At 39.5% G+C, this 15203-nt stretch overlaps 1 protein-coding gene across 3 annotated transcripts in view; it reads right to left on the bottom strand.

The window, feature by feature from the left end:
* The window catches only part of EVI5 (ecotropic viral integration site 5), a 223736-nt gene extending 213812 nt beyond the window's left edge, over window positions 1-9924 (bottom strand). For all 3 annotated transcript variants that reach the window (XM_081056253.1, XM_081056254.1, XM_081056255.1), the window contains exon 1: window positions 9247-9924. The gene's annotated coding sequence lies outside the window, so the exon portion shown is untranslated. The remainder of the gene's footprint in view (window positions 1-9246) is intronic.
* Between the last annotated feature and the right edge of the window lie 5279 nt (window positions 9925-15203).

The raw sequence follows: 15203 nt of genomic DNA, 5'->3' as shown, positions 1-15203 counted from the left end.
CTTGGGTTGTTTTCAATTTTTTACTATTATATACTACAAACACCTCTAAACACATCTTTCCACACGTGTTTCTCTAGGAGTTATTCCATAAAGTGGAACTGCTGGGTCCAATAAGATATTTTAACAGATATTTTTAAAAATTAACCTCCAAAAATACTGTACTTACTTTTACTCACATTACCATTTAAATCCATCCCTTCTTCAAAGTTCCCTTCTTTCAGCTCCTATTAAATCACCTGGTTTTCCTTCTGTAGAGGTTACTTGTTCTGTTCCTTTGCAGACTACTCTTCAACAGCTCATTCCTTAAACGTCAATGGCCCCTAAAGTTTTAATTCCAGCTTGAGCTGTCTCCTCACTACACACACTTCCCGAGTTATCTCACTTAATTCCTTTTACCCCAATTACTACTTACAAACAAAACAGAATTATTACTTTCTTCCCCTCTAAAATTTACCTTTCCACTGTGTTCCCTCTATTAATGATTGACACACCAATATCCAGCAGCCCATGGCAGATATACCGGGGTCAACTGACCTCCTCCCTTATCCTCGCCCCACATACCACAGCTCTAGAATCCAAAAGATTCTCTCCCTCCCTATCAATTCCCATCAATTAGAACAGGAATCTATCAATTTTCAACTGTGTTACTTTTCTGTGTTGTGTGCTTTCCCCATTTCAAGTCTTGTATCCACTGCACCGGAATAATCTTTCTGAAAGTCAATTCTGATTTGTCAATCAAGTAGACCTTTCATATACTGCTGGTTGGAATGTAAAATGATATAACCACTTGGCAATACTGTTTTGCAGTGTTTCCTAAAGTTACATACACATCTGCCCTATGACGCAGTAATTCCACCCCTAGTTATTTATACAAGAGAAAACAAAAACGTCTGTCTATGTAAAGACTAGTAGCCAATTGTTCCTAACAGCTTTTTGGTAGTAACCAAGCAGGAGAATGGATAAATAGTGTAGGTTATACAATGCATTACTACTCATCAATTTAAAAAACTACTGATATGAGAGACAAAGATGGGCCGGCCCGGTAGCTCAGGCGGTTAGAGCTCCATGCTCCTAACTCCGAAGGCTGCCGGTTCGATTCCCACATAGGCCACTGGGCTCTCAACAAAAAAAAAAAAAAAAAGATGAATTTCAAAAATGTTACATTAAACAAAAGAAGCCAGACAGAAAAGAATACGTACTGTATTATTCTATTTATGTGAAGTGCAAGAGCAAGAAAAACTAATCTGTGGTAAAAGATACCAGAACAATAGGGATTGACTAAAGGTACCATGAGGGATTATTGAGAGAGAAAGGGAGAAATTCACACAGCTTTATACATGTATCAGAATTATTTCAGGGGGTGGCAGGTTAGCTCAGTTAGAACACGATGCTAATAACACCAAGGTTGGCGGTTCAATCCCGGCATGGGCCACTGTGAGCAGCGCCCTCCTTTTTTAAAAACCTCAATTGTATAGTTAAATTCTGTGCATTTCACTATGTGTAAATTTCACGTCAAAAAATTTTAGGGCAAATATTAAGATTTAAAACTTTTACTTCACTCAGCATTCTCCCTTAGTAGTTATAAAAAGCATCAAGTGTTAAGAAATTCATCACTAAATTACTTTTTTAAAAAATTATCACCTCACTCAGAAACAGGAATATATCAATTGTGTCTTCCCCTGGTTTGTATTTTGTGAGAGCAAGGATTTGGTCTACGTAGAATAGATCACCATTATCTTCCCAACACCATCATTATGCTTGACACACAGAAGATGCTAAATATGTTATCTTTTATGGTTCTTAATGACTTATTGACAATGTTTATAACTTCATTAAATTTCTAGATCACTTACTGACTCATTTTTCTGATCTGTATGTTAAATGTAAATACAGATCATGCTTGATCACCTTTATAACTTTGTTCTTCTGGCAGTAGAAAAGAAGCTTCTCCACATTTTCAAAAATGCAGTCGAGGCTTTAACTTTGTGCTCATGTATTTCAAATAAACATTCAAAGGCATTACATTTTTCATGGCCTTATTCCCTAAAACTCATTCTCAATTTACTTCACAGTCTATCTTCTCACCATCAAATTCTGACTCAGTCTTCTCAACTATCCTGATTTCTGGAATACCAAAAGATATTAAATTTTTCTTCTATCTTTCTCTTATGTATCTCATTAAAATATATTATACAATTGTTCATTAAAACTATACTTTTATCCAGTATCTGGATAAAACACTGTTCTAACAAACTTAATTACATAATTTATAAGAATACGAGATTCATTTTTGGCATAGCAAAAGAGCTGTGCCAGGCCAAAGAAGACAGCACCTAATCATTTAAGCACCAACTCAAAGATAAGATAATATCCCCATCTTCACTTCTGTGTCAGTGCTTACACTTTCCTGTAAAAAACAAAAAGAGCAATGATCCATAATAAAGCCAGGAGTTAGCAGTTCCCTAAAGAGAGAGCCCTAATCATGAACTGAAGACACTGAATAGCAAAACCAACAATGATGACACAGATAATAATAGTCAGTTTAGCCAGCTTTAGGGAACACGTTTCAGAGCACAACTGTGAGGAGCGGATCAATAAAAAGAGCAATTAACAAGCACTAAAACCACATTGTCTAAGGCCACTTAAAGGATAAACTGCAAATAGCACAGGCAGGGACAGCTCTTTTGAAGAACAGGATACAGTAATAAACAGCTAGAAATAAAGAGATACACACACCAAGCAACCTGCAATAATGAGACATGGGATGAGCCTTTCTAAACAAGCATAGGGGGCCACAGTCAACACGTTCTAGCCGCAAAACACAATTAACTCCATGTTTCATGAGGAAGGACTACCCTACCACCAAGATAGATAGTAATAAATACCAGTTATTTTTGATTGATATTTTGAATTTTATCTGCAAACATAAAAGTAAAATAATTAATTGGTGGAGGAGCAATAAGGCTAGTGAGAACAGTGTGCGGTGATAAGTTTGTATTTTATAAAACTTGTCAAAAATTAACTTGAAGAGCAACACAGAGATATAACAGTTTCCTATTTTGCCAAGTAAGGACATTATAGAAAATAAACAAAGAAGACCAACCTAGCATTACACATTTCATATGAAAAAGGAAATTTTTAACCCAGAAAAGGACATAATTTAATGGTAAACACATTAAATTTTATAAATTTTATAAAGATTATATTAAGAATATTTCATTTCATTATGAACTTTATGGTAAAAACTGTCTCAAAGTGCATTTGGAAACCTAGTGTTTTAAAGAAAATAAAGAGTGAAAAGCAGTTAACAAACCAATTATAGGAGCTTAACATAGACGCTTTAGTGGGTGGTTCTAACGAATTGTTTTATGGTAACTACAAACTAAGAGCTCGACAACTTTATCTTTAACAATAGTTTTCAATTTTTCCTGGTACAGAATCTTTTTTCAAAATAAAAAATTCTGAGTATATCTCCTCCTATGACCATAGTTGGATTTAAGTATTATTGATTGAAATGACAAAACCACATGACCTTTTAATAATTTTTATGTTACAAATATGCAAATCTACTATTTATTCATTCAATATTAAATGTTTAATGCACATAGGGATTTCCAGACCCCCTGCAGTGATCCACAGCCCAATCAGTTTCTCTAGTCACACATCTCTTTACGATGCGTTTCTCACTACAGAAAGTATCAAATAGCTCAATAGGCTGGTTTATCTTTAAAATAATGTCCAATTCTGAGATTGTAAGATTCTAAGACAATGAGTACTTCTCAAAAGAATTTTGAGACTTCTAGAGAAATGACAGTTTGATCCAATATTTAGTGCTCTCCCTCCTAACACTCTATTTAGATAACAGTAAAGAAATTTAAAAGCTATAACCCACCAAGGAGGAGACAACAGTAGAGGTCAAATGGCAACACATTTTTGAATAATGGAAAGCAGATGATGGACTTCCAGGCTAAGATATCAGATTGACACACTCATCTAACTGTGCTCCCTCCTAAAACTCTAAAACAAGCATAAAGAAAAACGTTTTGTGTTGTTTTGTTCTGTTTTTAGAACAAACCATAAGTACAGAGAGAATGGAAAAAGAGACAACAGCAACACAATTTTGGAAGCTGGATGAGTGGTAACTTACGGACGTAGTGAAAGACAGGCAATTTACAAGTCAGCAGTGCTGACCAGGAAGAACAAACCCTATTTACACTGCAGAATCCTCAAAAGGCTCAGGAACTGTCAGAACAGCAGATGGTAGGAGGGAACTAAAGTAAGAAACGATCAGGTGAAAACTTAGAAACCTAGACCCCATTTTTCCTCCAAGTTGCTGGGTGGCCCAGCAATCCTCAATGCAGCAGCTGATTGGGGATTTATTCTCTCAAGAGGGTAAACCATAAATGATGGAACAGACACGGGTATCCTAACAAAAAGAGGAAAATTATGTGATCCTATATACCAAATGCTCTATGGCTCATTACACAACCCTCTATTCCTGAGTTCCCGGATCACTGGTAACCAGAACCCTGCTCTCTAAGCAAAAACCTAGAAGATATGCTCTGAGAAATCTGACCAGGACAAAAGGAAAGACTTTGAAATAATCTCCAACAGTCCATCCAAATCAATGGTTGCAATCTTAGCCATGCACTGGGCAGCTTTAGAAATTACTGATGCTAATATGTATGGCAATAGAAATCAGAATATAGTAGTTGCCTCTGGGCTGGGAGTGGGAATATAGAAGGGATACAAAGGAATTTTCTAGGGTTTTCACAATGCTTTGTATCTTGTGTTACTTACACAGGTGTCTACATGGCAAAATCAAACTATATACTTAAAATCTGTATTTTACTGTATGCAATTACACCTAATTTTTTTTTTTTAATTATTGCTATCTAGGTCCTACCCCCAGAGATTTTAATGTATTTGGTCTAGTAGTGTGTGTGTGTGTGTGTGTGCGCACACTTTAAAGCTCCATGTGATTTTAATGTGCAGCCAAAGTTGAGAACCACTGTTTTAGATTCTAGATTACAGAGTAAAACTGTAAATCAATAAGCCCCACCTATAAACTCAGGGCTTCCAATCAGCTTTTAGTCACCGACTCTCAATCATGAGGAAACAACCGAGAATTACCAGATGTTGAGGAAGTCTTCTGCTGAGACAATGCCAAACAGGCGGGGGAAAAAAAGTAACTTTGGAGGAAACAAACTACATAAGGAAAAGAAGGCTTAAAGAAACTACCTTTAACATTCTCAGACAGATAAGAAGATATGGCCTCCATGAAACAAGACAAGAAATGCAGGAATATGTAACTAAATAGAGGAGGGAAGCTAAATCTACAGGCCTGCAAAAGGAAACATGGTAAGGGATTTGCCTCACGGACAGAACCCCAGTAAAACTCAGCACTTGGGATATTCCAGGTATATGGTCAGTGGGGGAGCGGAAGGGGACTGACAAACACGTTAGTGGTTTCAAGTCTGTACAGAGTCTGTATACAGACCCTCCAGTTTCCCCACCATTCACATTCTCTCATAAATTTAATTTCTGGAAACGCTGACTTAGAGCAACTCCAGACTCAAGAAGAGAAGAGTGGAGTAATGTTTAAGGCTGAAAGCCAAGGGATTAAGCAGAAGTACAGTAGTCCCTCCTTATCCACTTTTACAGTTTCAGTCACCTGCAATCAACTGCGGTCTGAAAATATTAAATGGAAAATTCCAGAAATATATAATTCATAAGTTTTAAATTGCACACCATTCTGAGTCGCATGATGAAATACTGCACCATCCTACTCTGTCAATTCCATCCTGCCCGGGATACGCATCATCCCTTTCTCTAGCTTATCCAAGCTATATGTATATGTGTATGTATACATGCTCCCCGACCATTAGTCACTTAGGGGCCATCTCACTTATCAGATCAACTGAGGGTGTATCACAGTGCTAGTGTCCAAGTAACCCTCGTTGCATTTACTAGTGACCCCACAGTGCGAGAGTAGTGATGCTGGCGATTCAGACATGCCAAAGAGAAGCTGTAAAGTGTTTCCTTTAAGTGAGAAGGTATGTGTGTATGGGAAAAAACATGGCATGTACTATACAGGATTTGGTACTATCTGTGGTTTCAGGCATCCACTGGGGGGTCTTGGAAGGTATCCAATGGGGGGACTATTCACAATACATACAGTAGTCCCCCCATTTATTTAGGTCTTTGAAATAGGTAAAAGACCTAAATAAATGGGGGGACTACTGTATGTATCGTGAATAGTTGCCTCCACCCACAGACCACTTCCTCTGCCCAGCTCTCAGAACACTGGGAGTCGGGTGTGTTACCTACCGCCGGTTTGATTTAAATGCCCCCTTTGCATGCAGCCATACCAATTTTCATCATAGCATTTTTCTTAGTGGAGGAAAAAGGTCTTTTCTTGAATTTCTACCACCCTTCCCTTTAAGTTCCTTAAGGGAAGGGGCAGCATCTTAATCACCATTGTATCCCTAGAGCCTCACACAGTGACTGTCAATATACTAAACACTCTCTAAATCTTGAATTGGTCCTAGACACTGGTGATACCATAAAAAAATTAATAATAAAAATAAAATTAAAAAAAAACCACCTTGGGAGACTAGAACATACAAGACGTATTTGGACTAGGCTCTAAATGAAGATTAAAGATTTAAGATTTATTGATGAAATGACTGGGATTTGTTTTAAAATAATCCCAGAGCCCTCACCCCCAAAAAATTAGTTGTAGCTCTATATACCGGTCACAAATGTTTTAAAATATCATTTATAATAACATCAAACAATATCAAACACCTAACAAATAACACAAAGTATGCAAGACTTTTACACAGAAAACTACAAAACATTACTGAGAAAATTTTTCAAAGATTTAAATAAATGGAGGAATATACCATGTTCACAATTGGAAAACTCAACAGTGCTGTCAACTCTTTCCAAATTGATATATGGATTCAATTCCATTTCCAAAATTTGTGGAAATGAACAAAGAGATTCTGAAATTTACATAGAAATGCTAAGAGCCAAAAACTAACCAATCTTAAGAGCAACGTTAAAGGCCTTATATTACCACATAATCAAGGCTTATTTTAAAGTTACATTAATTAATACAGTGATATTGGTGCAAGAATAACAAATAGGCCAATGAAACAGACTAGAGAATCCAGAAACAGGTCCACAGTTATACAGTCACCTGAAAAAGTGCCACATGCTGCAGAGGGGCAAGGATGGTATTTTCAACAAATGTTGCTGGGTCAAATAGATATTCATTTGGTAAACAGTAAATCTTGACCCCTACAATCCATCAGGAATTTACCGTACATTGGACACCTTAAATGTGAAAAGTGAAACAAAATAAATCTTCTGTAAGGCAACACAGGAAAATAGCTTCACATTCTTAGGCAAGGCATAAATTTCTTAAATAGGGCACAAAAAGCAGTAATCATAAAGAAAAAGATTAAGTATATTTCATTAAAATTAAAAATTTCCACTCATCAAAAAACTATGTTTAGTGCCAGGTGGGTACTAAACTAACTGGGTGATCACTTCGTAAATCATATAAACGTCTAACCACTATGCTGTTCACCCGAAACAAATGTAAAATCATATTGAATGTCAGTTGTAATTGATAAATAAATAAATAAATTTTTAAAGGTCATTAAAAGAGTAGAGGCAAGATACAGAGTGGAAAAGATTGTATATATATATGTATATATATATGTATATATATATGCATATATGTATATGTGTATATATATATATATACACACACACACACATATATATCTATATCAGAAATACTCATATCCAGAATAAAGAATTACAATTAAAAAAAGACTTAACAGGCACTTCACACACACAAAAAGACATAAATGGCCAATAAAAGATACTCAACCGCAATCCTCAGGAAAATGCAAAATAAAACTACAATGATACATTACTGCACCTCTATTAGAAGAGTAAAAGTTTTAAAAACTGACAAGCATCAGCAAGCATGTGGGGTAACTGTAATTGGTTACAACCACTTAGGGAAAATATTCAACAGTACCTAATACCAAAGTTTCATCATTCACATGAATCACAAAGCAACAATTCCACCCCTGGGTATAAACCCCAACTTAGTAATGCTCAGTTTCTTGATCTGTGATGGTACACTTAGTAAAAACTCATTACCTGCATACTTAGGATGGTGTACTTTTTCTGTCTATCATACTTCAGTAAGTTTTCTAAAATTCCTTTGACACAAAGTTCTCAGGGACCTTAAAGCTAGTATTTTAGAACAGAAAAGGAGTGTCTGGTAAACTGCAGAAAGTTTACTAACAAAGTAAAAACACAGAAATAGCGACTAACACGTGTCAGCCCAGAACAGAGGTAAAAACTACAGACAGATAATTGTTCTGGATCTTCATAAAGCACTGGATTTCTTCCTTTCCGCAAAGAAAGGAGTTTATTATTCAACCCTGTAACCCAAAGACAAGATATCTTTGCAAGAAAACACTGCTTTTCAAAACCACATCTAACAGCAATGGATGAGAGCAAAGCGAAGGAACCATCCCAAAAGTTTTGGTTAACTCTTCGATGCAAGGATGTCAGCTGAGTTGATCTACGACGCCCAAAAGACAGACAAACACGAAGAAATCACAGCAACTCTAAAGCGAACACCAACACCACAATCTAACCCATCGGAAATTTGCGGTTAATTTGAGGCTTGCCCCGCTAGTCAGAAGGTGATTCAGTGACGGGTACAACCGCTCCCCAAATTCATCCCCGGGCGTCCTGTAGCCACACCTGGCTTGCCCATCACCTGCCTGGAGACGCGATCTGACGCAGAATCCCGGAGGCCAAATAAAGACACTAACTTTGCAAGGGGGGGCAGGCGGTCTCGCCCCGCCAGGTCACCCGGCGGGAACAGACTTCGGGCCCCGAGGGCAGGGGTGAAAGGCCAGGATGCCCCCAGAGGATTTACGAGGAAGGCTCCCCGAAGCTGCCCGGCCCCTCCGCCTCCCTGGGACTCCACTGAAAGACCGGCTCGCGCGTTTCGTCCCCAGCGCCCAAGGGAGGGGGTCCCGGGCCGCGGCGGCTGCAGGGAACTTAGGCCCCAGCGGGGCCGGACGCGCCCGCCCAGCCCGCGCCTCAAGTTTGCTGGCAGCGCCCCCTCGCAGCGACTCGGCCCCGCGTGCACCCGCCGAACCCGGGCTCGCGGCCTGCCCGGCCTGGCGCGGCGCCTCTCACCTTGGAAACGTTGGGTGGACTCCGCTGTAAACATCAACTTCCCATCCAGCCGGCAGCCGCGCCGCCGCGTCTCTACGCCTCGGCCCCGCTGCAGGCTCCGCGGGCCGCCCTCCGCGTCCTCTCCCCAGCGCCACGCTCACTCAGCCGCTCAGGGCAGCCTCCGATCCGCACCCACGCCTCCCGGCGCCGCCACTGTCTCGACCACTACGCGACCCCGAGTGTGCCCGCCCGCGGGTGCCTCCGGGGTCCGGCCGGGCCGCGTCAGGAAAGCCCAAAGCGCAGGCGCGGCAGGGCCTTAAAGCGACCCGGCCGCCTCCGCAGCATAATGGGTTCGAGCAGGTTAGGGGCCGGGCTGGCCGGCCAAGAAAAGGAGAAGCCGAAGCGATTGGACCGTGCGGAACGGAGGCGGGGAAATCCCGCTCCCTCCTCCGCCACTTTCAAAGCTCCAGCCCTCGGCCCTACAAATTGCTGACTTCCTCAGTCTCGTGAACCGCCCCATACGTGTCACAGCTGCACAGCACACATGCCCTCAGGGGCCCGAAGCGACCCCGAGCTTAGGGATGCGGGCCTCGGGCTGCCGCGCCGCCCACGCGCTGGTCTCCCGGGCCGCGGGCGTGCGATGCAGACGCGCAGGCTTCAAAAGGCTGCCTGAGCTCCCCGAGAGGTGACCTAGGTCTCTCTCAAAAACAATAATCAATGCGTAAATGGCACTTGTGATTGCAAAATACTCTCAGTCCTCTCGACATACTGGGTTTGTGCAGAGTCCGGCAGGGGATAGAACATGGATAGAAATATGTGAGGTCCAGCCGGGCAGCCATCCAATATCAACGAAGAAAATCTTAGAAGGAAAGTACTTAGTTTGATACAGAAGCAACCTAATTCCGGTCTCATCCCAGGAAAAACAGACAAGAAAAATAATGAAGGCAATATAAATTACTTTCATTGTACATTTAGAAGTGACAAAATGATAGTAATTATCAGCACAAAAACACCAAAATTACTTGCCTAGAAATCATTTAGCCCTGGTTATTTTCTAATTTAAATTTATAATCTCCAGAAGGGGTTTCACTGTAATAAGCATTTAAGAAAAAGAAAAACTCTCCATTTGTTCTAACATGATTGGGAAATACCAAAAAATAGGAAGTAGAGCCATGCCCTCTATCCAGCTAAAAACTTTGAAACCTTGACATTTTATCTGAGGCAAAATTTTGCATAACTTTAAATCATGCCATTATTTGAAGTCGACTTCAATTAACAACTTCATTGCAACTGAATCCATCTTGATAATCTACCTTTCCCTCCTATGTTTCAACTATCAGCAAATCCTGTTGATTTTACCCCCCAAATTTTCCTTGAATCTGTCCTCTTTTTATCTCTTCCATCACCACCCTAACCTCTGGGAGTGAGGGGTGACTAACCTAGTCTTCTAATTGGTGTATCCAATGTGTGCTCCAGCCCTTCTCTAATCTCTTCTCCACACAAAAGGCTACCTAAGCCTATGTGACCCTGTCACTTCCCAACGTAAACCACATCAATAGCTTCCCAGTCTCTAAGACAAAACCCCTTAACAAACCAACCCCTGCATAATCAGGCGCCTTGCCCACCTCTTCACCTCTTCCCACTGCTCAGACCACATTCCATCCTGCTCTCTCTGTTCCAGCCACATGGCCTCTTCCAATCCCTCGAAGCTTCCTCCCTCCATAGAGCTTTTGCATGTGCTTTGCTGTGCACCTAGAGCGGTGTTCAACCCTCAACCTTCTGACCTCAGCTCTAGTCTCTACCTCTGAGAAGCACCTTCACACATCCCAACAGTGGTCCTTTCCTATCACACTGCACTGAACCTGTAATTGTATGATTATTTTGGTGAATTTTTGTTTCCCCCACTCGACTATTTTTTACCTCCATAAAGCCAGAAGCTTAGTTTTCTTTAGTTCATGGTTGTATTTTCATATTGTTCAATACATATTTGTTTCATCAATGAGTGAGACTCATAGAATGGCTAGAATTTGAACTAGATGTGGCTTAAAGGTTACCATGCCACAGAGGGTAAAATGTCACAATTTGACATTTAGAATCAGAGTCTAAAAAGAACTCCAGTTATTTTAAAACTGATTTTATATTGTTTTAGCTGGGCTGTCATAAGATTCTTTGGGTAACCTTTAAAACTGAGTTCTCAAAGCACTTTGTATAAACCCGTGAATTAATATTAATGATAGCTATGGAATGGGCCCACATGAAACTAATTACATTGGTTGCTTTAAGGGAGGAAGGCTGGGTGACTAGAGAACAGGACTGGGAAGGCGACTTTTGACTTTTGCACCTTTTCAATTTCAAACCATGTGAATATATTACCTATTCGAAAATAAGTAATAGACACAAAGAGTGTACGCTGTATGATTCTACTTACTTGAAATTCGAAGGCAAAAGTGATCTGTGATTTTTAAAAAGTCATAACTGGTTGCTTCTGGTTGGGAATTGACTGGGAAAGAGCATGAGAGAACTTTCTGGGTGATAAAAACAGTCTATATCTTGATAGGGGTGTGAGTGACATAGGTGTATTCATTTTGTTAAAAAAATGTACAGTTAACATTTCAATTAATGTATATTTTACCTAAAAACTATATAAATATAAATGAAATTTATTATTTTAAAATAATAAATGGTTGAGTACCAGAAAGTACATGGTTGAGTACTCTCTGTATGAGTATTGGCTAAGGGCTGTACATACAGTATTTCTTTTAATCTTCATACTATCCCCATGAGGCAGGTATTATTATAACCCTCTTACATATGAGAAAACTAAAAGACTTAGTGAATACCAAGTAACTTATCCCTCTTTATACAACTGGAAAATGGTGAAGCAGGGCTTTGAACCCAGGCAATCTAATGCCAGAGTGGTTTATGTATATTAATCACCCATTAGATCAAGAGCTTCACAATGATTGAAATCATATTTTATCAGGCTTCTCAGTAGCCCCAGCACTTTGCATAGTAGTTGTTCAGTGTATTTTGAATGAATAATAAATAACAAGCTTGGTATTGATTTTATTGGTGCAAATTATATATTTTTTAATTGGTTGCATGTGTATGTGCATGTGTGTGTGCATATTCTGAATAAATAATCAACATCACTGTGCTAAGTGCCTAGATGTACTGTCTCAAATAATGTCATTGGCCTGAGGAGATAAGCTTATACCATTAGCTCTGAGCTTCCAGCACTCTCCCTCATCTATTCCTTTCCTTCATTCACTCTGAGCTCATCAGTTTATTTGAAGAAACAGCTTACACTTTACCTTTTCACTGAAATAGCTAACTCTTACCAGACAAATAGCTACTTCTCATCTCTCACGAGTGCTTGAGCACTTGCGTAACTGAAATTCCACTGTGTGAATTCCACACCAACACCACCTCTGCTTCAGCTCTCTGCCACTCTGCTGTTCACACTCTGGAACTTTGAACCAGAGTAGAAGATAGAGGAAGGATGGGTGTAGAGGGTGCAGTTTCACCCTCTGCAAACAAGTTCATTTAAGGTAAATTCAGTTAGCAATTCAAAGTTTTCTGTTCTAATGCTGCACACAGCAATGATTTATGTCACTGTCACAAAAGGAAGGTCTGAGCTCTATCCTGTCTAACCCTGGCAAAGGTTAAATCTCAGAACACCACATTCTCGATTGTCAAAGGTTTTTTATCAGTCAGCCATCTGAGCCTCATTGCTCACAGAAAGGAAAAGCCACCGAGGCATTCCCCTGAGCGGCAAAAACCACCCAGGGCACAGAACAGGAACTCACCCATGGAGTCAGACTCACTGATGAGCAATACCCACCCACACCCTGAGCAGCTAGCATTTGAGGCTCCCCTGGAGAACCAGGACATCTCAGTTACATTCTAGGATTGCGCTGTCCAGTACAGCAGCCACTAGCCAGCCAATGTGACTATTTACACTTCAACTTAAACTAATTTAAATTAAAATTTCAGTTTCTCAGTTGCGCTTACACATTTCAAATCAAGTGCTCGATAATAGCCACATGTGGTTACCGGGTACTATCTTGTACAGCCCCAGTATAGAACAATTCCATCCATCGGAAGGTTCTCTTGGTAGTGCTATTCTAGAAAGAGGAGAAACAACACTCCATTGCGACGCCCAGCTGATGTTCAAATTTTTTTGCTTTGGAAAAATGAAGGCTCACAGTAAAATAGTGAGAACCTATTTCACTAGGCTTGTTGCTTTCCACAACACAAATTCAAAAGGTAGTCAAGCACAAACACAAAAGCTGTGGCCTCTCCATGTGTTGAGATTATAAGAACAGCTTTAATCTCACTACTTTACCTCCACCACATTCCATTGTTTGCAAGACCCAGTATTTTAGGAAAGAACATTAAGAGGCACACAATTCTGTTGCCATCTCTTGGCACTAGTGCACAGCTAGAGACTAGACCTGCCACAGTTGTGGAAAAGAACCAGCTCTCTGGTGCTAGAATACGGACATGAATTCTGTATTAAGACATTCACACTACCAACCCAACAACAGCTTTTGAAATTGCCTCACCAAAATGAGACACCCCACCCACCACATACACACACACACACACACACACACAAAAAAAAAAAAAAAAAAAAACCCAATTCCCACCCCACCCACCAAAAGAAGAAGTCCACTCTTTTTTTGACTTTGTGAAATGTCTGTTTTAAAACAAGATAAAATTTAGTGCAACTAGAGTAGTAGTAATTCTATTTAAACTATCCAATTATCAGGGAGCTAATACTCTCTATGTTAAGATAAGATTAATATAGATTAGATGACTAGATTATGACCTAAAATTTCAACTGTGCTTGCCAAAAATGTGCTTAACCTCTTTGAGCTCCAATCTTCTCATCCATAAACTAGAGATAGTACTAATAATATCTATGTAAGCACTAAAGTAACAATAAAATAGAATAACATATGCTAGGTGCATGATAAGCATTCAACAAATGGTAGCTATAGTAATTGCTATTATCCAAAGCCGCAATGCACTAACGTGCCAAAACAAAAAGATAGACTCTGAAGTACAAAAATACTGACTCTACCACCTGCTAATTATGTTGCCTTTAACCTCTATAAGTTTCAGTTTCTTAATCAGGCAAAGAAGGACAACAGTTGCCAATAATAGATGTGTGGTGAGATGTGTTATTTCATGTGTAAATGGTCTAATAATGGTAAAGTCAAGCATAAACTTTGGCTAATTTTAATTAGCATTCTGTCCCACTTTCATCAAAAAAGATGAGGACACTAAGTTAGGAAGGTGTTGCTTTATGGTAAAATTAATTTAGCGTTTATTATGAACTGCTCTCCTAAAACCAACTGGGAAGTAACCACTGCGGAAGGCATCACTGAAAGGCCACAAAACTATTAACATTCTTACCAAATGGAATTTGAGAACCAGTACAATGGTAACTAGTGATTTTTCCTCAGCTAATCTTTTTCTCCGCATGAGAAATCTGAAGCCCATACAGAGACATTAGGTCTCCTCTGAAAATGTACATTCAGAAAAGATAGCCAGCAACCAATTAGAGCAAAGAGAGAAATGGTATTGAATTACAAAAACGTCAGTTACTGAAATACCTTCCTGACAGGTGTGGAATTAAACCTAAGACTTCATAAATTCTTGTTCATCACTTGAATGGCTACAACACAATGAGATAATATTCTTAAAATAAAACTGAAGAAATGTTAACAAGCTGTTTCTGTTTTGAAGATTGAACAAAGTATACTGAAACCCTAACTCAATAACAAAATATTTCCTGTTGCAGTAATTACATTTTTATAAGTTTTCATATAAAATCAAACGTTGTTTTAGACATTTACCTGTTTTCTTTTAGAGTTTGTAAAGGCAGCAGTCATTGTGGTGGTAACCATGATAAGCAGAGAAGACAGGGAGACTGGGAATTTGCATTGAATTTATAGCTGACTCATAGG

This window comes from Rhinolophus hipposideros (assembly GCF_964194185.1).
Source record: "Rhinolophus hipposideros genome assembly, chromosome: 8".
NCBI lineage: Eukaryota > Metazoa > Chordata > Mammalia > Chiroptera > Rhinolophidae > Rhinolophus > Rhinolophus hipposideros.
Note: the sequence above shows the minus strand (reverse complement) of the source record. Positions and strands in the feature narration are given on the sequence as shown.